Consider the following 26,245-nt stretch of genomic DNA (forward strand, 5'->3'; position numbering starts at 1 on the left):
TATTTTATATAAAATATATTTGATAAATAGACTTTGAGGCGGTACAAAGTTTGCCAGGTCAGCTAGTATTTTATATAATGACAGGAGTCATATTGTAGATTTAATTAAATCTACGTTTCTATACTAAGAATTTAACATACCTTGAAAATGTTACAGTACAGCGTGACGAAATTGAGGTAACTGCGTTTAGAGGACGTTCGGCGGCATGCCAAGTTTTTAGCTTAGCTACATATCGATTAGGTCACCGGTTAAATAAGAATTTGACAAATTCTAGAGCGTTTTTACAAAATAATTGAGAAATGAGAAACGATATATTCAATGTTAAATTTCCTCGCTGTATAATGAATTCTTTAGTTTCAGTTGAGTATTTTCTTTGTTTATGTACTACCTATATTAATATTACTCCTTAACTTCTTGTATAGTCCGTTTTATATAATTTTAATACAATAATATTTCACCAGAAGCTAATTCTTCTAAGTTGATTTAGTGTGTGTGTTGAATAATTATTGTAGTTAGTTATACTTATCTATTTATCTCAAATCTTAAATCTCTTTACAAAATTAACAATTAAAATCCTATGTCTCGTCCCTTACGATGAACTCTCTTACAATACTCTTAAAATATTGTCATTTTATGCTTATTAGTTAGAATAAAAAGACAATATTTATAAATGTGTACAGAAATAAAGTTGTAAAGTTTGTTAGAATTTGCAAAATATTACAATATACAGTATGTGTACAACCAAACATTGACCAACAGCCGTGCCAGCGTCAGCTGCATGTCGCAATTACATCCTAAATGACGCACAACTAGTCATTTAGTCTGGGCACATATTGCTCTCTATGGATACTTTACAATATGAAGTTATTTGTACAATGTTAAAATACTATACATGTTTTTTTCTTTGTTCTGAATAAAATGTATTGCATATGGTTTTTCCACGGATTCTCTACATTACCTACTTTACCTATTTAATTAGAAGAATTTATATTTTCTGAAAAAAAAGCAGCCCAAAAAAAAGGAATAAGTTACTAGGACTCCTTTTGTGTCAATAAAGTCCATTTCAATAGTATTTGTACTTATCGTATTCGAATCTAAAGAAGTATTACTTAAGAAATGTAAAATATATATATTTTCTGGTACTAGGCACTCATTAGCTACTATTGCTAAAGTAATTTGTATTTGTAATGCACCTCTCAAATATTGACCCTCTACTAAATAAGTAGCTTATGCATCTATGCAGACGAGAAGATGATCGATCGTTCACAGATAATTTTATCAGGCTCATCGGTCGCTCAAACAATAAATGGGGTACCCAATAATGGCTCAAGCAGGTGCTCAGTAGCTTAAGCAACAAAATGATAGTCTTCGTAACTATTCCTCAGACAATAGTAGCCAGTGGACCGGCAGCTTTACCGTGCAGCTACGAGCTACGGTTCGTAGCCGCGTAGTGTGGTCGTGTCATCTGTACCCTTACCAGGAGTTTTTACGTTTCGACAAATATGTTTTGGTATTTGTTTACGTATTTGCCCATACTATTTCAAATCAGCGCCCCTTGTGGATTATATCAGAACTTGGAAATTGTATGGGCTAATACGTAAACAAAAACAGTCATATTTGTCAAAACGTAAAAACTCATGGTAAGGGTACTGTATGTCGCACTAAACGTCAAATGGCGCTCAACTAGTCATTTAGTTTGGTGCACATTTTTAACTACGTGGAACCTCTACCATATGGTTTCATTCGTATGTAAAATATTTGTTGCCACAAAAATATATACATACTTTCAGTTGAAAATCCTACAACTACCAGTAGTTACTTATCGTCTAACGGTTGATTTGTCTTACATCTTTTTATTTAGTTATAAATTTTTAGATATCTAGAAGTCTAATCATAGAATTTTGTTATTCCAATTGGCTGCGATTTTGAGAGCGCGAAAAATCATTTTCATAGACATTTTTTTTACGAAAATGGTTTTATAGTGACGCTACTATTGTGCCGTAACTCCAAATGCATACTAAAATTTCTTTCACATGCCTATCAATAGATATGCGTACTTTCCATTTTTATTAATGTTTAGCCGATGTTACTTTATTTTAACACTTATAAGTATTTCTAGGAAACAACTTTACCGTAATAGCTTAACACGTTGGTTAAAATGTACGCTTCATTCAATCCCTTTCAATAAATAGCCGGGCCAATCCTAAACATACGCTTAGAAAATCTGCTAAGAGGCCCATCTTACCGCTACGTGACTGAATCGAAAAGAATTTGTCCCACTAAAGCCGCAGCTTTTTCGCACATTCGATGGACCAGATAGAGATACCAGTCCCTTCCTATGAATGCCTTCACTAAATCCTTAACAGACGGCGTGAGTTGTTGTAACTTGCAGCTTTTATATTTCACCCTTTTACAACCTTATCTTGGCATTTCGGTTTGTTTTATATATTTTTGCGTTAGCGAGTTTTTTTACTGTGTACTTAACGTTTATACTATGTTCAAGAGTTGTCTATTAACTACATATTAATTGGAGCTAATTATATGTTGTTACTTTTGGTCAAGGACATAATTTACGACTATTTTAATTAGTCAGTGAAGACTGCATTAAGCCCAAGAATATATTTTTTGTCTAAAGTAGAGTAGCAATGTATAGATTACAAAAAAATGTCTTGCTTGTTAAAACAAGCAAGCAAGCAACTAACTCAATACTTCATCTAATATATTACTCTCTGATCCCTTTTGTTCGAGTTTTATATATAGGATTTTTACTTAAAGTGTAAGTAGAAGTCTTATAAAAATAGTCAAAGTAAGAACCTAGTAACATCGAGGCAATTGCGCCGTGCCAGGTCCCGTTCAGGTGCGGCGATGTATGATTTAATTTGGGAGTTGGGAATTCGCTCTATTGAATCTTTCAATCATGCTGGGTTACTCGCATGTACGAAAACCTTTACACTCCTTCATTAATAACATCGCATCGTAACATTGTTTAATGTTCATTATAATGAATCCGTTTCGTCGAATTCATAATACACGCGTGAATATTTCTGTACAAACAGTTGATCAAATATCAGAAAACTGTTTTATTTCACGACAAATGGTTTTCGAAACAAAATAACCACAGTAAAGCATCCAGACACTGAACAAACGCACAAAAACAAAATCACGGATGGTTGAGCGCACTGCGAGCCGTCGGAAAAATGAATGGTTATTTTGCAATAATTGCGGCCTCAGACAGGGAACGCTGCTACGCTTTTATTGATATTTTCTAACTATATTTCCATTTGTCAAGGGAAGTGTTTCGATTGAAATGTTTATTTCGATGGAAATTTCATTATGTTAATGTATTTGTTTCGTTTGTATAGCTCTAAGTGGCACTTAAAATTATCGATACCTATATGTGTTATTCTATCTGATTGCAAATTCTCTACACAACCTGGATTGAAAAGTCCGACAAGGATTATCGTTATCAATACATGTTTTGTGACAGTTAAGAAAAACATGTAAAAATGTGATAAATTGCTGTTTGTGAAGTTTATTTTCCCTGTTTGTGTTATGCTATAATGGACTTGATTGAAACAAAATTAATAATTTACGTCTGCTATTAATCCCAGGATAAATTCGAAGTGTGAACTACACCACATTTGTGCAACGTTATATATTATATAGGTGATGTTGGGTTAGGTGGAGTCGCGAGCTCCACCGGCCGGCCGGCGGGACGCGCGCCGCATACCAAGCAGCCAACCCTGGGCTAATATTGTGCTGACTCACATACCGCTACTAATGCTCCTTTATCGCTTTTCTTTCTTTACCTATCCCAATTTTTAATTAAACATGCAGTAGGTAATGCCAGCTACAGTTATGTGTACCCCTAATGTGATATTTATTTCGCGCGGATTTTATTTAAACGAAAGAGGATATTTTATTTTTTCATTTTTACCATGAATGTTTGTCTGTAAGTAGATTTTTTATATAATTATGTTATTTATTTTTCAGTAATAGGAAAGTATTCTGTAAAAAAAAACAAAATCTATTATGACGTTTTAAACACTTAGGTAAAGCTCGTAAGAGCAGACAGACAGACGACCCACATATTAAGCAAGGTTTTTCAGTACTGAATCCTAAAACAACTTTTATTCGAGAAATCATCTTTATGATTCACCCTTCAGAGAGTATAAGCGGCAACGATAAATTTGAACAGAAATGAAGGTGACAACGACGTCCGGTGTTTGCGGTTACCTTTTGACTTACAAAGTTTAACCACTGCCACCATGCTCTCTTAATATATTCTGTCGAAAATTATAATAACAAAGTTTACATTTCGAATGTTGCTACTTCTATACCGGAAAGATATATGTTGGAAGGTGAAAATATAACATTCATCAGAGAATGCGACGCGTAAATTTTTGTTTATTTAGGTATGTTCTTCTGATATGGTAGGAACTATAAAAGTTTATATACAAACAAAAAGTATATACGAGTAATTGCATGAAAAATACCATAATATATATATACTTAGTCACTAACTCCATTTTCCAATGAGGATGTATATTGGAAGTGCATCCCTGGCGCTAGTCTGGTAGTAGTTACATAATTTTAGGATTCAGACAGACTTTGAACGTTTCCGACACGGGGCGTATCAGACAAAATCATATTTTTCCATGCAATATTTGAACTGACACGGCCCGTGTGCGGAAAGTTACGAAATGAAATATATTTATTTGTATAGGCCAACGGCGGCACTTATAATATCGGTATACAAAACGGTTACGGTACGGTACCGGAAAATATAATTATGTTTGTACAAGTTGTATAGGATATTACAATTTTTTTCGACCTTTATCACGCTCTACACATGTAGGTGTGAATGAACCATAATATAGATCCAACCATAACCAGGTTGACGTTGGCCGCAGTCACCACTTGGTATCAGTTGAAATGTATCATTCGGGCCATAAAACAGTTTAATACTTAATGTTAATTAATAATGAGTTTTATTATCGTATAATATCTATCTTATGTTACGTAATGATTGCGAGCCACTAACAGTAATACGCATATGCAAAGTGGTGCATTGGTTAATTTATTAACATAACAGGAATACCGTTCCATCATAGCGATTGTTATAATTTGAATTGCATTCAAGTATGATGTGATTTGTGATCGAGTAATTTGTTTTGATATTCAAATTATGTGATCATATGTTTAATGTATGCATACGCAATTTTGAATAAAGGAAATATCGTGTTTTGTTCCTGTCTCACTCTAAGCTTTTCCTGTTTATTGAATAGATTTGAAGGTGGTAGAACGCTTTGTGGTTCGACTTCGGCGCCACCACCGCCACACCTATTTCTGCCTAATAACAGCAGTGTTAGACGCTGCTGTGTTCCGTTTTGAAGGGTGTGGTTAGGGTGACATATGTTTCCGAGGCAATCCAGCTTAGTCCTCAGGGGTAGCGGCGCATCTGTGGCCGACCTCAGGTAGAGACATCTAATCCTATCTGAGGTTGATTACACATGTCCATGGGCGGCAGTAGCCACTTACCATCAGGTGGACTGCATGTTCGTCTGCTACTCCTATATTGTAAAAAAAGACACAGATATATAATGTAAATGTAGTATGTTGAAATAGTTTGTTTTAAAACTTTTAATTACGTCACTAACATACTTAACTTTTAATTACTCTACTACAGAAAAGCAGACTTAAGACTAATTAATAAATTTTCAACATACTTATGTAAGTCAAAGAGTAAGTACCTATAAAGTAACATTGTGATAGAAATGTCGACATTACCTTACGTTAAAAATAATTTGTTAACATTTCAATCGATTCCTTTTAGGTAACACTTTTTATGGTTAACTTTTAACTTTGGTCTTCGTTTTATACCAACTAAAAATATCTATTTTTTTGCGAATCGTAACATATTCTGAACTCTTCAGAGCAAGCAAATATTCCTAATACAATTTTATAATTCTTTGTATGATATTTAAGAAATCATAAGGTCAACAATACTTTAATATTAAGATTACTTACCGTTTAATTTTAAACAAAAAAATCGCAATCAGTTTTACTGGTGCGAGGAGTTTTATTATCCGGAAACGGGAATAAATGAAATCAACATAACCCGCACATAAAAGGAAGCTTCTAACCGTGCGTTAATCCCTGGGAGAATTTACCGTTACTTCTCGCTTCTTTATCGTGCCGCTGAAATCGTACTTCTTTGTGAGTAATCCCTCCACGTCCCGGGCATGTCGCCGACGAAGATAGAGCACGATCTTCACAAATAATGTCACATGCGATTCGTTTCAGCGGACGTGACTCGCATCACCGCGGCTGGCCGCCGTGCCATGCATAATGGGATAAATATGCTGCGGTTATGCCCACACATGGCCCTCAAATTAAGCGAGCGCTATTTACTGCACGCGGCGAAACTTCCTTACCCGCGGCTTCATTAACTAGATTGTGTTTACCTATACAATGTTATTATTTATCGCGCTAAATGGATCGTGTTTGCTTGAGGCGACTACACTTTGTGAGCTCGAATGTTGAATAGTAATGGTACGGAATATCAATTTTGTAAAATTACGTTTTTATGAGGAATTATAGTTTTGTTCGTATTGAGGTTTCAAATTCTAAAATTACTAATGCCTACGACTCTGGAAACTACGTTATTAGTTCAAGGGATACGTACAAGTTTCTGATAATGTTCTGTTGAAGCAGTAAATCTCTTAAAATCTTTTACTAATACTTCGAAAAAGACCGCGATTCAAGAACGTTTCAAGTAAAATATGTAATTTGAGATAAAGCGGCATCCCATTCCAGATAAGACGCAGCACGACCCACGTCGAGAGCCATCCAACTCGTTACGAGCCGCCCGAAGCGAGGTGTGATACAAAATCATCAATCTTGCCCGAGATTGTACTATTAAATGCCTCTTCGCTCTTTTCCCTCGAACTCGAGACCAGAAACAAATGTAAAAAGTTGTGTGATAAGTTCAATTTGAATTTGTAAAGCCCCTTTCAGCGTTTCTCGCCTGTTTATCTCGGCGAGGAAGGAGCAGAAAATACAAAAGTAAGAGATAGGAAATGAAGAGGCGGAAAAAAGTGTCGGGTGCGGAACAAACGCGGAAAAGTTGGCGTTATCCGAGAGACAAGTTAAATCGCAATTTATTAGGGCGTACTAGCGGGCTTAGCACCGCCGGGACGGTCGCAGCCACCGCGCTCCGCCACCGACCGGTGACTTCTGAGCAAACAGATAAAACATCTGTTTGCATTAACGAAACAAGCACGAACGATAAGTGCAAAGATGATAAATGATAAGGATTACAAATAATTAAGGAGTTAGTAAAGAAAAAGTTTGAAGTATGATTTTGGTTCAAAAAAGAATTGGTTTTGATCGATAGTTTATAATATCGAAGGATTACGACATGAAAGACTACGGATATATTCAAATTATGAATGAAAAATGCTAATATTTATATTTCATATATTATCTTACCATATAAATAAAAATGATAAATCTTGGTCTTCTAATTTAATATTATTTCGAATAGAAAATCTTGAAGATTCTCTTGAAAAACTTTCGTTTTTCAAACAACTTTTCATTGTCAGATTAAAGCTGTATTGTATTTTTTTTACGATGGGACATTTAATTACTTGGCACACAACAATCGAACATTATTGACGAGTACTCAACCAATATTTACGAAGTTTAATTATCACGGCACCGACAACATTGAAGAGAATACGCATACGTCGATAATAAACAATAAAACGGGGTGTTGGGACGTAAAATTCGAGCGAGTGTATGGCGAGGAGGTCGTTTGTCTAACAGCAAAGTGCCACTTTCGGCGCGTCACCAGCCGTCGGCGACCGCCGCCCGCCCAGCGGCGCGAGCACGGGTACTATTGAAGTCGATATCGTTACGTTCAAGTATCGTAACGTTACAAGAAAATTGAAGGAGAAACAAAAAACGCTCAGGATTTCTTCAAATTCTTTTGAATACTTCTGGTTCGGGGAATAAAATTTGATTTATTTAGTTTCCTGGTTCGGAATTAAGTAATATTAGTTGTGTTTATTGAGGAAATGTGGAGAATTTTAAGATGTTTAACGTCACTGTACTTCGTGTTTCAATTGTTTTGTTATTGTAATGGCTCAAATAGTCTAGAATGTCTTAAATTATAGACCTTACACTGCTTTGCACATAATATTTTCCAAAAAAATTACAACAAATTATTGAAATAAATTACAACCATCGATTAAAAATGTCAAACATTACTCACTTAAGATTGTGTTTTGCAAAACGAATTCGATAGTTATCGATGCTTGCCTCGTTGTCGGTCGACCGTTTAGGCGGTTAGTACACTCGTGTTCGTCAGCAGTGCAAACAACTATTATCATTTATTTAATTACGTGCGCACTGTACCGGCACTTCAATTTATTATGTTAATTGGCTATTATAATAAATAGAGACAACTTTAAAAAAGTTCACTCGTTATTGTGGCCCTTGGCCCTACGATGTTTGTAGTAGGTCTAACTCGGAAATGTAAAGAAACTTTTGCTTTAAACATTTTTTAACCGTTAGGTGCATAATTTAAGTGATTACATATACCTAGGCAAAAAGCATGTTTGCCCTACTTTTCCATAACAAAATCAAAGTGTTCATATGTTATTCATGTTCCAAAAGACATACGACATCGATAATGTTATATTTTGGTTTGATTGATTTATTAATATTATTTCGACCAAAACTCCCCCGTGTAAAGTTGCGCTCGTGGTGACCTCATTCAGACTTCATACAATTGTCTATACGGAAAATTACCCTTAAAAAGTGACGCAATAACAAATTTTATAACATAAAAAGTAGATAATGAGGAAAACCTAGAGGTTTATTTGATTTATGTATAAATTGTTTTTTCGCTTTACATTACAAGCTTTACTTTTCCAACCTATTAAGGAAAGGAACAAGCCAAGAAGGTTGCACTTGCAATACGAATGTACGTGCTTATGACAGCGTTATGCTATCGCGTATCTCCAGGCGCGGACCCACTCACAAATCTTTATTCAAACCCATATTTATTTACTTTGTTTACTTGCCCTTCCCACGCTCCATTTAAAGGGTTGTCTATTAATTATATTTATAGGCGATTAGACCTTTTTGTAGTTGAGGTTATCAGAAATTAAATATTGCTAAGCGAAGATTCGTTTATTCATTAATATTAAATTGATTCATTTTAGTCAGTAGTTTTTGCGTTTTTCAGTTTAAATTTATAGTTACACAACATTCAAGAAACATACATTATTTTAAAATTTAAGAACAATTGTGACATTAAAGGCTGTAACAACGCCACATTTATTTTCAGCTAATAATAACAGTTTAATAGTAGGAGCTTTTGCTTCCTTGTTTAAAGGGTGAAAATATTATCCGAGGCATTCTAACCTCTAATCAGTCAGTAATACTCTAATCTCATTATATCTCGCCCATTGGCAGCAGTGGCCACGTTTCATCTGGACTACATGCTTGTTTATACTTCTATAAAGTATAAAAGCATTTAAAACACGAAAACTCGTATCTTCCACTGTATTACGTGCAGTTTTTAAATCTTTTTGCGCAGTGTCCGCTAATTGTGGGATAGACTAATCGGATCCGCTTCCGTCTGCATATTCCATTATCTATAGGATCGTGCCAACCCACCCATAAATATTCATATGATGTTCGGGTTGCACGTCTGCTACATGCCGGTATTATTGCCGATATGAACATAGTTTTCCTGTTCGAAGAAACAAGTTTTTGTAAGAGTGAAAAGTTATTTATAACACAAATGAATAATATTGGTTTGGTTTCTCATCAAATTAAAGCCGGCTCTACTTAGGCGCCACTTACGCCCGGAAGTTCTGAACAAACTTTTTAATTAGTCTACGAGGACAAACAAGCTATCTTCGTAGTTTCTTCGTTATCCATTATTGCAAAGACGATCGTACGTATAATAGTATGAATAAATCTGTTTGTTTCATCCCTAATAGTATTGAATTTAGGCTGAACATATATCTTTTTGTTTACTTTGTTTTCAGCGATAGTTGAGAAAGAGGTTTCTTGTTTAACTTAGATTTATAATGATAACAACTTAGTACAAGAAAAAAATATTTACGTTTCGAAAATAACTTTCTTTACCCTTGTGTGTGCAATTCGAAGCAACGATTCATAGTTTTGTTTTTCCAGAACGATAGCAAAGTTTTCTTCAAAATCATCAATCATCATCATCAACAACCCATTACTGTCCCACTGCTGGGCACGGGTCTCCTTCATAATAAGAAGGATTAGGCCATAGTCCACCGCGCTGGCCAACTGCGTATTGGTAGACTTCACATAACTTTCTTCAAAATGCTTTATCTTAAATTTATTCTTCAATCTCATTACTATTCCGTGTAGTTAAGCAATATACATACAGCGGTAGACGATTCGCTTCTGTGCAGGGAATCTAATAACATAACACGGGATTGTTTGCCCTATGGCGAGATGTGATAATGAATAGTCAACATTGCGTCGCGTTGCCGTGAACTTGATCATTGTTATAATATCGCCATCGTCATCTATTTTCTCCATACGTGCACAGCAAGGGAGGAAAACATTATGAACAACCTTTCTATAATGAAGAGCTAAGCGAAAATTAATTGTTCATTAAGCGAAGCGCTCTTGTAAGGAGGATTGCATACAAGACGAGGTACACGAAGAATGTGCGATGAACTCAAAATATTCCAAGTCTTTCAAGAAATTTGATTATGGACTTTGTGTTACTTCGCCCAGGTACGAAACTACCAACCTTAAGTGATTTATACTCAATATGTTACTTTACAAATATAGTTAATTTATAAAAAATAATAAATTATGAAAAATAGATCATTCTACACACCTATTTCTCTTTATAATAGTAGTATTAACCACTATTATGTTTTAGTTTAATGGTAGTTAGGAAAAAATCTTTGAGGTCTAAGCTGAAATACTCCGTGTTTAGGTATAGCAATATTACTCGTACCTTTGTGACTGACCTAAGATTGCACTCTAAACAGATTTGGTTCATTACAGGTATTCAAAGTCCATAACATGTAGTCATCATTTGCAACCCGAAAGACTATATGCTCGTTTTCTACTTCATATGCATTAAAATCGCGACAAAAAAGATCGTGGACACGGCGAGGTGTACAATCGCGTAGGCGAAGCCGCGACAGGCCGGCGCCACAATTACACAGGCCCCGTAAATCATAAACATCAACCCCCCATTTAATCCAAATAGTCCGTCGTTAGTCGAGCAGCCTGCGTCTAATTTGTCTACTCAACTGGAGATTAATTTATTAACATTAATTATATAACAATATCGCAGATTACACGTATCCGCGACACAGTCCGGAACAGACAATGTGTGTAAACTTTTAATCGTAATTTGTGAAGTTTAGTTTTGATAACGTTTTCTAGAATTAAGGAAATCAGAGAATTAATTAACCTTTCTGCCTTTGTACTAGACGAATAACAAACGATATTTAATTTCTAAAAAGCTATGGATAAAATTACAGTCACCAGATCATTGCTAATGTCTTGAGAATGTCGTGGGACGTATAGCTTTATGCTAACCTCTGTTCTATTTAATTCAACACAGTTGAAGTGATTAAGGAGATATTTAAATATCGATTACAAAAGGTAAGTAAACATTATTTATTATACCTTAAACATTAGTATTTAAAAATAAACACACCCTAATTAAGTAGGATATAAAACGTTATTGTCTGTCTTTATGTTTATGTTTTCATTTTTAATCTTCTATGCTGTAATATCTTTTTCATTTTCCTATTTTATTAATTTTGTTTGGCAATATGTTGCACCGGCTCCCTAAACTATAGGTGCCCGGATGAAAGTAAGCGGAGCATAACTTTTTATAGGCGTTTTTGTTCGGAGCACTTCCACTTCTATTATAAGTTCACCAGTTTTACTAAATGGCTTATATCTTACCAACAAGTTATTAAAATATTAAAATGCTTTATTATCTGTTGGATTAAAATACTGTAGATATTTGGAAGTAATAGCGTAGCTACCTTTGTCTAAATTTTATTAAATGCTTGTAATCCTATCCTAATGTTTCTTGAATCAGTATATTTAGTACTAGTAACAAGAGTACCTAGTAAATGCCGCGTCTAATTATGTTGAGTGATTTTGACATAGTAAAAAAGTGGTAAAATAATGATAATCCAATGTGCTTAAAGGTTGGAATAAATGGATAAATCTAACCCATATTTCTTACATTATACTTTAAATATCTTATAAATAAATCCAAAGAGAACGAAATCATCATTTACAGTTGAAAGTACCGATATCGTAACAATAAATGACTGAACAATTATCCCGTAAATTATTTAGATTTGCAATTCATGCTCGAATACTACCAACGTATCTAAAACATGGCGCGCAAACAGGAATTCGCGTTATCAAATTTTCAATCACAACGTAGAACATGAAAGTGGATTAAAATGACGCAAACAATAACGTCCGTCTGATGTGGTTCGCGCGACTAATTACCTTTGATATGGAGAGGTTTGACGATCACGGGCCGCCGCAGCTGCGTAGTAATTGAAAGGGCTTAACTCAGTTTTGTGTTTGATTTGTATTGTCCATTGTCGGTTCTGGCGACTGGCTCTTTGCACAATGCATGCCTACGAGGGAATTCGTAATCTGGTTATGATGGTATAACACTAGTATAAAGTAGCATTGATGGATGATTAGTAGTGATATGGGAATATTGATTCAATTTGTAATTTAGTGTAAGAAATATTTCTTTAAGGAAACGTTATTTCTTTAAGGAAAAAAGCATCTTTATCCTTATCTTAGTTTTCTTACTATGCACTTGATTGTATTAAATAGACTACAACAAAATATGTATTTAAGAACCATTTCTGTAATATTTGTAAACCAATTTTATTTTCCTTTGCGATGTCAATCTTTAATGTCATCAATAAAAATGTAAAATAATAATCATATATTTTCCAATTTTTCAATTCGATGTCTTTGATTGAATTTCAATCACTGGAAAAAGTACTTGTTTAAAATTACCTACATACGACGATCGGTGACAGGTGGACAATGTGTAACTACATAACTGTGATAGTACCTATTAACTGTTGGCATGTATTTGTATACAACGGAAGGGCACTCCAAATGGACATGGGTATTATATCAAGCATGTGGACAGAAATGTTTTGATTCAATTTCAGTTTCGGCAGCACACACGCTTCGGCATGACGTACAAAATATTTTCAAAGTGCTATCAATGTATTTCGTTCAATTTGCATTAATTTTAGTGTGCTGCAGAGAGCTTTTGCCATTTTTTATTGCTAATAGTTTTTGCGGTCTACGTTTTATTTGTATCCATTTATAAACACTCGCTTCGAATCGACATAATAATGTGTACCTATACAATATATCCCAGTGTTTGTGATTCTCAAAAACGAAAAGTACAATGTGCGATCGTTCTAACGTTAGCATTTCGTACTGTTAAATAAAGGGAGCGTTCTTGTTTGGAAAATTGCGGAAAATAGCCTGCGGAAAAATTACGCACAGAAGTGGCTGCGCCGGCCACATGGCGCGACGATACGGCCTACATAACTGATGACTTTCCGATGGGCATTCATTCCCGGTCATAACACTGGTGATTGTCAAATAATTTTTACCCGCCCGTAAATGAATATGCTACATGAATTTCTGCTTTTATACATTTGAACCTTTGTTACGGATATTTTGTTATCTTATGTGTAAAATTCTCGTGTCACAATGTTAGGTAGTTTCCTCCGAAACGGCTTTACCGATTTTCACCAAATTTTATATGCATATTCAGTAGGTCTGAGAATCGGCTACTATTTATTTTTCAAACCCCCAAGTGATAAGGGTTGTTCACCCTTAACATTTTTTTATTTATATCGCGACACAACTTTTACCGGGTCAGCTAGTTAAATGTAAAAGTTCATTAAAGAAAACACATTATGTTCACGTAAGCTTAATTTTGAATGCAATCTGGTGAGAATCTATAAACTATTCTTGTGTTAATGAATGAAATAACATAAGTTTTTGTTATATAAACTATTGGAATGCCGAATATAATACCAAATTCCGTTTATTTCGGTAGAACAAGATTTGAACTATCGACGTTGCATGAACCGTCGCCGCAACTGAGTATCGGATGGAACAGGAAACTTGGAGCGTTGTTATAAGATTCTATTGAAAGGTTCTGCGGAAGCGATAATTCGAAGTAACAAGACGGTCGTCTATTATTGTTTGTGAAACTAATTAAAAAGTTCCAAGTTTGTCGCAGAATAGACGAGCAACCCGGGCGACATCAATACAAGAAGCAATAAAGCAAGATCCGATACACAGATTTAGCAGCAAAATCTTTAGGTAAAATTGCTAGGTTTTAATTATAAATACTAGAATAATTTGAAATTTCATACGGGTAAAATATTATGGAGCGTGTATAGATAATGAGGATGTTAGTATCGGCGTATGAGAAATTTTCTAGACTCTGTCACTATGGATATCACAAAAACTTTGCTTAATATAGCTTGTCGGAATGGACTGATGATATAGGACATAGAAAATATATTTAGCTAATGTTTAAAGTTTAAAAGTATAAACTAGTTAACTTTAAGTTTCTATAACATTCTTTGGTGTTGGTATCTCACCCTGCTTATATCACATTAATAAGTATTCGTAGAAATTAATTACTTAAAATGGATTATCTTGTTTGAAATGTACCCGTACTTCCCCTTGTATTTTCGTCCGATCCTGCGATGCGATATCCAAAATACATTTATTTATTCCTAGAACTTTAATCGAAGAGGGCAGATGAACATTGAGCGAGCTCCCGGCGACAAACTTCTGCGTTGAAACATCGCGCAATAACTTCCGTTTGCAGTTTGTCTCTAAAAAACTTTAGTTCCTTGATAGGATTCTGAATTTGTACCTACTCATTTGTAAGTGAAAGTTTGTTTGCAAAATATTGTTACTTTGAAATAATTTTGCTTATCGCTCGAGATTAAATTTAAATAAGTTCTTTACATTTTTGTTAAGTATCTCTAATATTAGTATAATGAAGCTTTTATTTTAATTAAGTTTGCTGCTTTATTATATATTTAGTGAATGCTGAAGAACAAGCGGTATCCAGGTCCATAGCGAAGCAACTGACTGCATCAAACGTTGTTCGCTTTGCTGCACAGCGTTCCGCCTCTTATCCTTCCAATAGAAACAAACTGCACGCGTCACTGCACTGCCCACTGCTGCCTTTTGTTTCGTTTTATTTCATCTAAAAGCCTGTAAGGTACTGTTAAGCAAAACTGTTTTATAAACTTTTACCTGTTGGAATTGACAATAAAATAAATATAATAACTAAGTACATAGGGGAAAGTAGTACGAGTTGATCCCTTGGGGTAAGATGATCCTTTACGATTGTGCCGAAACCACTAACATTATTTAGTCGCTTTCACTGCTTATGCATAGCTCCGGACACCCCCCCGTCTCAGTCAATTCGTAATAGCAGCGTGAGCGATACGTCGATTTTGACAAGAAAAAATAATTTTTGTGTACAACTGATCTAAGGTGAAAATGACTTTAAACTTATGTTACTTTTATTTAAACAATGTTAAAGGTAATTACTGTTGCGTTTGTGGCTTTCTAATTTGCTTAATTATAATATTTGGGCTACGTGAAAATAGTCGCGTGTTTGTAGGTTATGTTAGCAACCATTAAATGAAAAAGTAGGACTTGGGTCAAGATGATTCCTTTCTATATGTACGAGTTGATCCCCGGGGGTCATCTCGTACATATAGATTTTATTATGTAGGTATGCAATTTTAATTCCCTTTTTTTCACTGTCGCCAATCCCATCTATGAGCCGTACAGTCAACCATAGTGATACATCGCTTACTAATAATAATAAAGTAAATTTTGCCATTACACCTGCTACATTAAAACCTTTGCCACGATTTGTGGGCAAAAAAAGGACGCTGAAAAAGAAGACCACTCATACGACTGTTTTAACAAGCACACCGTATAAAAAATATTTAGAAGAAGAAAATAACAAAAAAAAAAACAGAAAAAGAAAATTAAAAAAATCAGCATAAGAAAAAGACCTCACCTAAAAAACACAGAAAAGCAAAGGAGTAGGTAAAGGGAAGTCAAATAAAAGAATGAAAATGAGAATGTAAGAGATGTATTCTAAATAAAGTTTATCTCTCACTCATGTGTACTTTTTTAGTAATTTCTTTCTTCAAAAAAATGTTTGTCTACTTGAAATGGGGGTAAGATCATAGGGATCATCTTACCCATAGGGGTGTACAAGATGATTACTTTGTAAGGTTTAAAAAATAAAGGAATATTTTAATGAAACATCAATTAATTTTTGGTTTTGATATGTGGAGAGTGAATTAGATAAATATACTAGCAGTAATCGCCTTTATTTTTGGTTTACCTCGAAAAATATGCATTTTACAGCGATTCCCCCTTAAGGGGATCATCTCGTACTACCTTCCCCTACATAGGGTTAGAGCCTACTTCTTGTAACGCACATTTGTGTACACACACACTTACTCAATCACACACAAATTAATCGGATGCAGTCTTTTCACGTCAAGCATGAGCGTGGTTTACATGGAAAAGTATCTGTAAAACGATATGATACATGCGCCAAAAATATCTTACCAATATGGATTTAAACTCGTAAGCAGAGACCCGCGTGATAGGAAAAAGGCCCTCACTAAATTTCTTACCAAAATGACATTGTTTAAGTAACAGAATTACATTTTTTCAGCTAAATGTAGGTATTCAAAATTAAATAAAAAATCTTTGGTGCGTGCAATGCGTGAACATGCGTGCAATGAATCCATTGCGGGGCGAGTGACTGTAGCACGCGGTGTTGCGAACAACGCGCTGCAATGGCCGCTCACCGCTCCGCTGACCCGCGTTCCGTCTCTTAACCTTTCAATTGAAACAAATTGCACGCGCCACTACACTGCCCACTGCTACCTTCAGCACCCCATTATTCCACTTAATTGTCTAATGAATACCTTCCAGTTAATAAGCAGATTATTTTAGAGATATTTACATGTTAGTTTTCTATGTTATCACTGTCTTGGTCGATCATTAAATATATTTCTTTAAAGAATATCTACATTATTAACACAAAAAACAGTAAAAAAACGTTACCTATATACGTTTTAAAACTTCGCTCATATAAAAATATTATCAAGTCTTTAAAGTATTTAGAGATTATATCTTAGAACATGTAAGTAGGTAAGTATCTTACAAAAGTTTCTCAGAACTAACTATAATATAACAGAACTAAGAACTTTCGATCCGTTAAAATAAAGGAATCAGGGCATTATTCTGTCTGTGACAAATTTACCGTTCAATGTAATATATTACTATGTTTTCTAAGTCCTGGCTAATCCGGGTTTACAAGTCCCGTAATTTTTGTGAAGTTGTTTCGAAAAGGAGGGCGGATTACAAAAACGAGGGTCAGACTGAAAGCAAGTCCGGATAAAGAAACGCGTGGCGGGAATTTTGTGGCGAACGGATAAGTGGTGATTCCGTCTTCGGAGAAATACAGATTGATTTTAGCTATAGGAACGGGATTACTAACGAGTTTTTATGTTTACATAAATGGCAGGTATCTTATAATATTGTGTTGGCTTTTGGGGTAGGGGGAAATATACTACCATCATAAATAACGTAATTGACGTGAACAAATTAAATTAAAACAAAACATGATTGATTTGACAGTTCATGATTTTATAAAAGTACATTCAGTTAATATGTAACTGTTTAAAGGGGTTGTTTCAGGTCAACAACAATAGAATAAGGCCCATATATTAATTATGATGTTTTTGAGGTTAACTGATTTATTGATTTCCGTAAAGAAAAACAACCTACTTAAGTAAGAGTAAGTAAGAGTGGTTATTTAGTGATATAATAAACAGTTTGAACTGTACCAACCCAATAAATACGAGTACATATGAAAAATGCACCACAATACAAATAGGTATATTTTATTATTAATGTAATTTCCCTGCAATTAACAAACATCAAAAATAAAAAGCAAATGTAAAAAACTAGTGTTTTTATTAAAACATTAATGTCCTTTGTTTCTACGTCGGTACTAAAATTAATTAAATGAAAAAGGGTGGTACAAAACGTAAAGAGCAAATATAGCAAAAACTAGACACCCACTCATATAATCCTCACAGCCGAGAAAAGGGGATGTTTGTTTTCGATGTGACTCTGCTAACAGTTAAATAAATTAGATAAAATGGGATACACGCCGACGGAGGCACTTAGCAAGTTTCTGTGTTGTCAACACTTTTATGTGTGTATAGAGTTGACCCATTAGGGATCAGGGTGCGACGTACTTAGATTTATTATCATCGAAACATAAGGTTCCTTCACTTATACTTAACGTTCAATCTTTTAAGATACATTTTGAATCTACTTGATCATCTTAATTTTTTGGTATATTATTTTTTTAATAGGCAATATAAGCATGGTGTTTAGCAAAAATAAATGGATAATAAGATAATAAGAACTTTTTTTTTTATAATATAGGAGTAGCAGACGAGCATGCAGTCCACCTGATGGTAAGTGGCTACTGCCGCCCATGGACATCTGTAATGAACCCCAGATAGGATTAGATATTCCTACCTGAGGTCGGCCACAGATGCGCCGCTACCCCTGAGGACTAAGCTGGAACGCCTCGGAAAAGTATGTCTCCCTTAAGAGTGTGGCCCTTCAAACCGGAACACAGCAGCGCCTAACACTGCTGTTATTAGGTAGAAATAGGTGTGGCGGTGGTGCCCCCGGAGTCGAACCACAAATGGTTCTACCACCTTCAAACTTAGATTCAAAGCAGGAATATCGAGAAAGATACACCTAAGTATACACAACTAAGACCAGAGCCCTTAAATTTCTTTGATCTTGTAATAGTAAAACAGATGACTTTACGCGTATCAAGAATGTGTTTTTATTTAAAAGAATTTCAAAGATTCCGCATATCCTATTCACATAATAAATATATGTAAGGATATTTAAATTAAGATCTAAAAAAATGTAATCACAACAAAATAATTCATACATGAATCATATGCTGAATTCTTACTCGTAGGTATAATGGGGAAAAACATGGAGTCGGTTGTAGAAGTTTTAATATCTATTCCGATTAGATTCAGTGTCAGGAGGAGGGCGGATAGCGGATAGCGGAGTCGGAGGAATATTAGACGGATCGGGCTTCGAATACAAATATGGGAGATAGGGAAATTGGATTTGCTAGCGGCCCCAGACGTGTCGTATCCTCGGACTCTTTTTGTGAAACATATCACATTTTAATAAGACAACCCAATAGATACCCATAACTTTTACCCCGCACGGAGTTAGTAAATCTCAATATTTTGATTCTATTTTACTTTGACAGTGGTTTTGTTTGCTAAAGAAATATGTTTTGTTATAATATTTTTCTTGAGTAATCCTATCTAGAATGAAATACTAATGTTTGTAGAATGGTTTGTTTTTTATAACTTTATGACTCCTAATCGAATCCTGTCGAAATTGCTATGATTTAAGGAGTATTTTTAGAATAAGAAAATGCATAGGTATATGTAGGCTACTCTTTTTCAAAACTAAAAATGTCTGAATAACTCGACTCTACATTAAGAATGGTTTTAACAGCGCAATTTGATAATAAAATAAACCATTCTAAAAATGGTAGAATTCTGATGCCATAATAAAATAGAGTTTACTTCCTGAATTAATACAGTCCCCGTAAATGTCCAACGCCACTAATTAAATTCTCTTGGCTCAAATTCATTTCACACATTTGGCCGTGGTCTTTGTAGAATGTAGACTGGGAGTTCACAAGTAAAATGTTCGTTGTAATATTACTTATTGCATGAAGAAATTTTGTAAACGAATGAACGTTTTGTTAAAGATTTCTAATGTTTTAATATTGTGAAAAAAACTGAATTTTGGAATTTTAGATAAATTATTTATAAAGTATTGTAGATCGTTTAGATTATGAAACTAAACAAAAATTTTACACCACACCACACCGCCACACCTATTTCTGCCTAATAACAGCAGTGTTAGGCGCTGCTGTGTTCCGGTTTGAAGGGTGTGGTAAGGGAGACAGACTTTTTCGAGGCGTTCCAGTTTAGTCCTCAGGGGTAGCGGCGCATCTGTGGCCGACCTCAGGTAGGAATATCTAATCCTATCTGCGGTTGATTACAAATGTCCATGGGCGGCAGTAGCCACTTACCATCAGGTGGACTGCATGCTCGTCTGCTACTTCTATATTATAAAAAAAATATATATCTTATACGTGTCTGGAATCCTTTTTATGCCCCTTGCTATACACGAGTCTCACTACTTAATTGGTCCTAATTTTATATTACTTAATCCGCTTCACAATAAAAGCTTGTAAAATAGGTTCGTGACGGTGATCATAATTTTATTCGTTCACTTCATAATCAGATATTAACAAAAAAAATATGCATACATTTTTGCATATTTTTAAATTATTTTTAGATAATTTTATTTAGAAACGATAGATATTTTACAAATTTATGGTTTTATTTGGTTTCAGGTTACAAATTATACTTCTATTTTATTATTTAAAGCCTCCGTGTATTTGGAGTGTAGGTATAAAAGTGTAATGAGAAATCACCAGCACAGCTATTGCTCTACATAAATTCTCGAGGTGACAACGCCTGTCCCTAGGGTTGCCAAGTTATACACTTGCTATTGTATTAAATAGCATTGTTCAGCCTTTATTTTCGTAACTAAAAGAGACGATACACTTATTTCACCAAAACCATAGGTTTCTACCCAAAAATTTATAAACGTATAATTTATATTTTTTTTATTTCTTTGTTTCCTTCCTGATAAAATTTAAATAATACACATGACCGCCGAATTATCAAATATTTGCCATGCTTGTATTATCTATACAGATAAACAAAATTGAAGGTTATGTCTGTAGTCTGTATACAACTTTTAAATGGCGCTAATATGCTATTTCTACGCAAATTTTTGTACGGTCCATTTTTTCATTAATTGTCTTAATTTAAATTAGCAACTTTGATGCGGAATAATATAGACTGCCCATAATTATATATTTAAACTCTTAGTTGATCGAAATAAACTTTAAATGTAATACACTTAAAAAAAGACGACATTTATTATCTTCAAACATTTGTTCGAAAAATTAAACTACTAACGCCACAAACACCTAAGTTCAGTGATAGTCATTGGTAGCGAATGGCCGGGCGAGGTGGCGTGCCGACTCCGTGGGATTGTTCTCTCTCTAATTAAATCTCGCCGGCGACGACGCGGTTTCAAACCGACCGCCTCTTAATTATTGTTCCGGCTCTTAACATCTGTCTTAACGTCACTTTTCATTTAATTCAGAAATTCTTTGCTCACCCTCCAAATGTTAATATCTTCACTAACCATAATTGTACTAAGGGTGTAACCTACCCAGACCCTGGGATTCTATTACTGCCTTCTCTTTCGTTGTTTTGAAAAGTATCCTGAATTCAGCATACTATAAGAGCGGCCTAACAGCACTTATAAATTCACGGATAACTTTTTAAGAAAGTGTTTTTAAGTCAAGTTACGGTGGAAACATTTCGGAACTTTTTAATTTTCTTACTGGTATACAAATCGATTTTGGAAGCTACAAAGAGAAGCGCACGCTCTCTCGTTTCGACCAGCCGAGAGTCGAATACAAATTAAGAGGCAAATTTCTCCCGAAAACTAGTCTGTAAAGTGCAACAACCAAGGTGCCTATTTCGGCAACCAAATTATACTTATATATCGTTAATAATTTGAAATATAATCAGCGTATCTATAAACTTCCGTATTTAGTATTTTCCTAAGTATTCAGTGTTAATCAGATTATTGTGGTTAATGAAAACAAATCCGTTATTTACTAAATAAACTAAAAACTACAGACTCCATTAAAGTTGAACGAAAATAAAACTAATCAGATTTATCAAAACTGATTTAGTTAGTACAGCTTTAATTAGCTAAATAAACTTTTGTGTCTATGTTTGAAACACTTAAAGATTCACACAGTATGGCACTGACTAATTTGAGCTCGAGAGTGGATAAGAAAGATTGTAGTTCTAATTAGTAGTCACTTGGGCCAAGTCGAGGCGGGTTGCGTCGAACGCCTTCTTAATTATTTATGCGCTGCAGGCTGAATAAGGAACACACTCTGCTTCATTGCGCCAAAATTAAAAGAAACTCGATAAAATACATCTGCAAGGGAGTTCTTTAAATGTTATATAAATATAACTACGAGTAAATGTATACAAGAGAAAATTTAATCAAGACATTAGTTACACACATGTAAAATAAATTTTTCCTTCATTTAATTTTGCTCATTTAAAGTCAAATTAACTTCGTGCATCTTTAAAAAGACGCAAACAGATCAGAGCGGGTGCCGCGTGGGGGCGCTCCAGTTAGCACAAAGGGCCGGAGAAGTGCGGACGAAAGTTTTAATATCCCTCCGATTAGATTCAGCCACAACCAGGGACGAGCCACGGCCGAGGGATTGAAGGGAAATATTTCACCATTGAACACGAATACGAACATCTAGAGATAAGAATATCGACAAGTCTCGCCGGATTTCTCAGTGATTCTATACTTAAGCCACTTTACTGCTTTTACGTACCTACGTGTCTCTATTCAAGCAAAAAATATTTAAGGATCTTTTGCCTGAGATGTTCTCTTCTACTACACTATATGTAAGAGATTTAGGCACTTACTTCGTTTTATTTTATTTTATCAACTGTACAGTAACAGTAACCTACATCTTTCAGTGCTTTCATACATCTGGGTTCGATCTTTTTCGTCAACTAAAAATCAATTACACTTTATGTTCAAATTATAGATATTTGTGTACTGTGAATCTTTGTTTGGGAGAATTAGTATAGGAAACGTTGTACACTTCACGATCACGATTTCAATTTAATTATTGTATAAATAATTTAAAGTGTAAAATTAAACTACGAAACACTTGTAAACTATCAGAGATAAAATCTTATATTTGTGACTATTTAGTATGAATGTACTACGCCAGTACTTAAATTTCCTTTTATGTCTCACATGTTGTACGTTACCAGTGCGATATGTCACGCGATTTTAGGCATCCTTTGTTTTTAGCGATAGTCGTTTTAAAATTAAACTAAAGCGGAGAAATTGTGTAAAATTGTATTATTGCAGATCACTTGGTTATCATAATAATAAGTTATATTTTATTTTAGTTAAGTTTTAAACGAAAAAAAATTTTAGAGTTTTTAAATATAACTAATCTATTATTGTACCACTGCTGGGTCTGCGGAGTATATCAGAGTAAAAAGTTTGGGCCATAGTCCACCGCGCTAGTCAAGTGCAGATTGGTAGACTTCAAACACACTCGAGAAGTTGTTAAAAAAATCTCTCAGGCATGTAGTTTTCCTGACAATGTTTTATGCCACAGTTTAAACAAGTCATATCTAATTAATTTCATGTATACACATAACTTTTTAATATCAGACATGCCTGCCTGGGATATGAACCTCGGACTCTCCGTTTGAGGCTGAGTTTCACATAGGCTATCATTGTTTGTATCGTTCGTATCGTATCGAAATAGCGTATGCATTTTTCGTCGATGCATAGACTGAGCTGATCTGACAACCTATCGAAATATTTACGAGTACATTCATATCAACAACTCTCGTCCTTAAAATACGCGATGCTCTCCTGAAGATTTTTTATCTTGTTTTACACCACATTTATCTCCTATTCGCATTTAATATTTTCGTATGTCTTGTTTATCTGAAATATTCAGCAGCCCCTCAAACTGAAAAGAACCAATTAAAAGTTTAAAGTACATATTTTCTAAGAGTTAGATCTTTTATAAAATAACATAGACAACCGTGGGTGCATTTAAAGAATGAATACAACCAAAATAAAAGTTTAATAAAACTTCACTTTTTTCAAGACGAAAGTTGATGTTGATCTATGGCCCTTCATGACTTCAACGAAGAACAACCAAACATACTTATCTATTTATATAAATAAAATACTTGTAATCTTATTATTCGGGTGTCCGAACACCAAAAGCGAAAGGGCGAGTCGTCGGGAGCGGAACGGGGATTCTCAATCCATATTCGATCGGCAGGCTCTGCACTGAGCCGATCTGACAAGCTGCCGATCTGTTTTGCATTTATATAAACAGCTCCCACCTTTAATATACGCGACGTTGCGGTGACACGCTCCTTGCTTTGGTGGTTAGACATATAGATAGATACTTGTAGACGTTTTATTTATTCAAAAAATGTTTGCTTGAAACCTTTTTTGTGCATTGCCGTAATTTGAAATAAAACTTCTTTGTACGAGTCTTGCATGCACGACAAATTATAGAAGTAGTATTTAATTAAGAAATACCTTAATTTATTATTTTCATAAATAAAAGTTTATGGGTACTATTTTTAAATAACTTTTCTTTCTATATTACAAAATTTAAGTTTACAATTTTGTTTTATTAATATTTATGGACTGAAGTTCATACTATTTGTAAATAACTACTACTTTTTTGCTATATTACAAAATTTTAAGTTAATTATTTTATTATTTATCTAGATTGCTTCATTGTTTCTTTGCAATTTGTGTGTATAATCTTTACTAAATTTTGATAATATGTCAGCATTACTGCATATTGTTTGAAGGAAGTATTTATCACAGTGTGTGCCCGCGTGCTGACAGGGTAGGACGGCGAAGGGTGCGCGGACCTTCATCAAGTGGTTGACTTGTATTAGCGAGAGATTGTTCCGCCGGTTCGCATTCTTCGCCCCATACAACACATGTTTTACCCACTGATTTCGCAAATTAGCGAAATCTGTTATAAAAGGCTTTTGTTCTGTAATTACTTTCATGTCGCATCGATGTTGTTCGGTTTTCCTGCTTGCGGTATAGCTGATGTGCTTTGTCAGTACAATATAATTATTAAATATAACATTGTTTAAAGCGAGTTACGAGTATAATTACGTACGATATGCAGAAGATTATAACAGTCCATACAGTTTTTTGATGACAATAACATGTTGAAAAATAAATATAATAATAGATTAACAAATGAGCAAAAGTATACTTTCGAATTTGTATTATTTCTATATAAATATTGTAATAATTGTGTAAGTGTATGAAAAAATCAGCGAAATATACAAATAGTCAGATTTGACATCAAACAATAAAAATGAAAAGTGTTTGTACATACGGTGTAATTACGAAATCCCTCGTGTACCAAATTTCCCAATGTTTCCGCGTGGCGTGCGAGTACGTGCCGTAAAAATAATTCGACGCTCCTCCGGGATCGTTTGTAAAACGTCACGCGTAAAACATATTATAAAGCCAATAAAACGTGTTTACAAGGGTGAGTAGAGCTCGCCGTCCTCGGGGCGTTCCGTTCTCGCGCGATATCCGTAAACATTTTAGCGCTGCAATAAATTTAACATTATCCTACTCACGAGACATTCTGTTTTCTTCCGTACCGGGATCAGTTGGTTAACGGTTGTAATCTCGGCTCACTCGGATTTTCTGCTCTCCGGAATCAAGAATTATACAATTATGTGCCTTTGCATATTTCCTACGTCCACTTTTATTTAGCTTAGCTTAAATCACGTACGAATGAATAATGTACATCGTATAATAGAAGATAGTAAAATTAAGTACGTGATGTGGTGTAGCTCTATAGGGAAATGCAATGCCATTAGAATTTGCTTAAAATTCCGCGAACGTTAAATTTTACCATATTTTCTTGAACTATTCATAATATGTTTTTATATTGTGAATTTAAAATGTTTAGTGTGACAGCCCTAATATATACCGAAATAATAAAGCTTCAAAAGGTATGCAATAGAATAATATTTATTTAATATTTTGAGATGTTAGAATTCTCTGTGGTTTTACTCCAGCGGCACCACCACTACACCTATTTCTGCCAAATTACAGTAGTGTTAAGCGCTGCTGTGTGAAGTGTGTGGTAAGGGAGACATGCTTTTTTGAGGCATATCAACTTAGTCCTTGGCGCATCCATGGCCGATCTCAAATAAGAACCAACTCTTATTTGGGGTATATTTTTCAAAGTGATTTTTAGCTCATCACAGAGTGTTTCAATAAAGTTCAT

At 34.6% G+C, this 26,245-nt stretch overlaps 1 protein-coding gene and 1 long non-coding RNA gene across 2 annotated transcripts in view; one reads left to right on the plus strand and one right to left on the minus strand.

The window, feature by feature from the left end:
• LOC140753455 (lachesin) overlaps positions 1-26,245 on the plus strand; it is a 110,434-nt gene that overhangs the window by 35,702 nt on the left and 48,487 nt on the right. The gene's annotated exons all lie outside the window — the stretch shown is intronic.
• LOC140748930 (uncharacterized) lies at positions 9,441-11,163 on the minus strand. Its single transcript, XR_012103005.1, has 3 exons — positions 11,030-11,163; positions 10,168-10,639; positions 9,441-9,890 (listed from the first exon to the last, which is right to left on the minus strand). It is a non-coding gene; the product is annotated as an uncharacterized LOC140748930 (long non-coding RNA).

This window comes from Epargyreus clarus, unplaced genomic scaffold (assembly GCF_041222505.1).
Source record: "Epargyreus clarus isolate Ecla_fem2 unplaced genomic scaffold, WU_Ecla_fem_2.2 ptg000003l, whole genome shotgun sequence".
Lineage (NCBI taxonomy): Eukaryota > Metazoa > Arthropoda > Insecta > Lepidoptera > Hesperiidae > Epargyreus > Epargyreus clarus.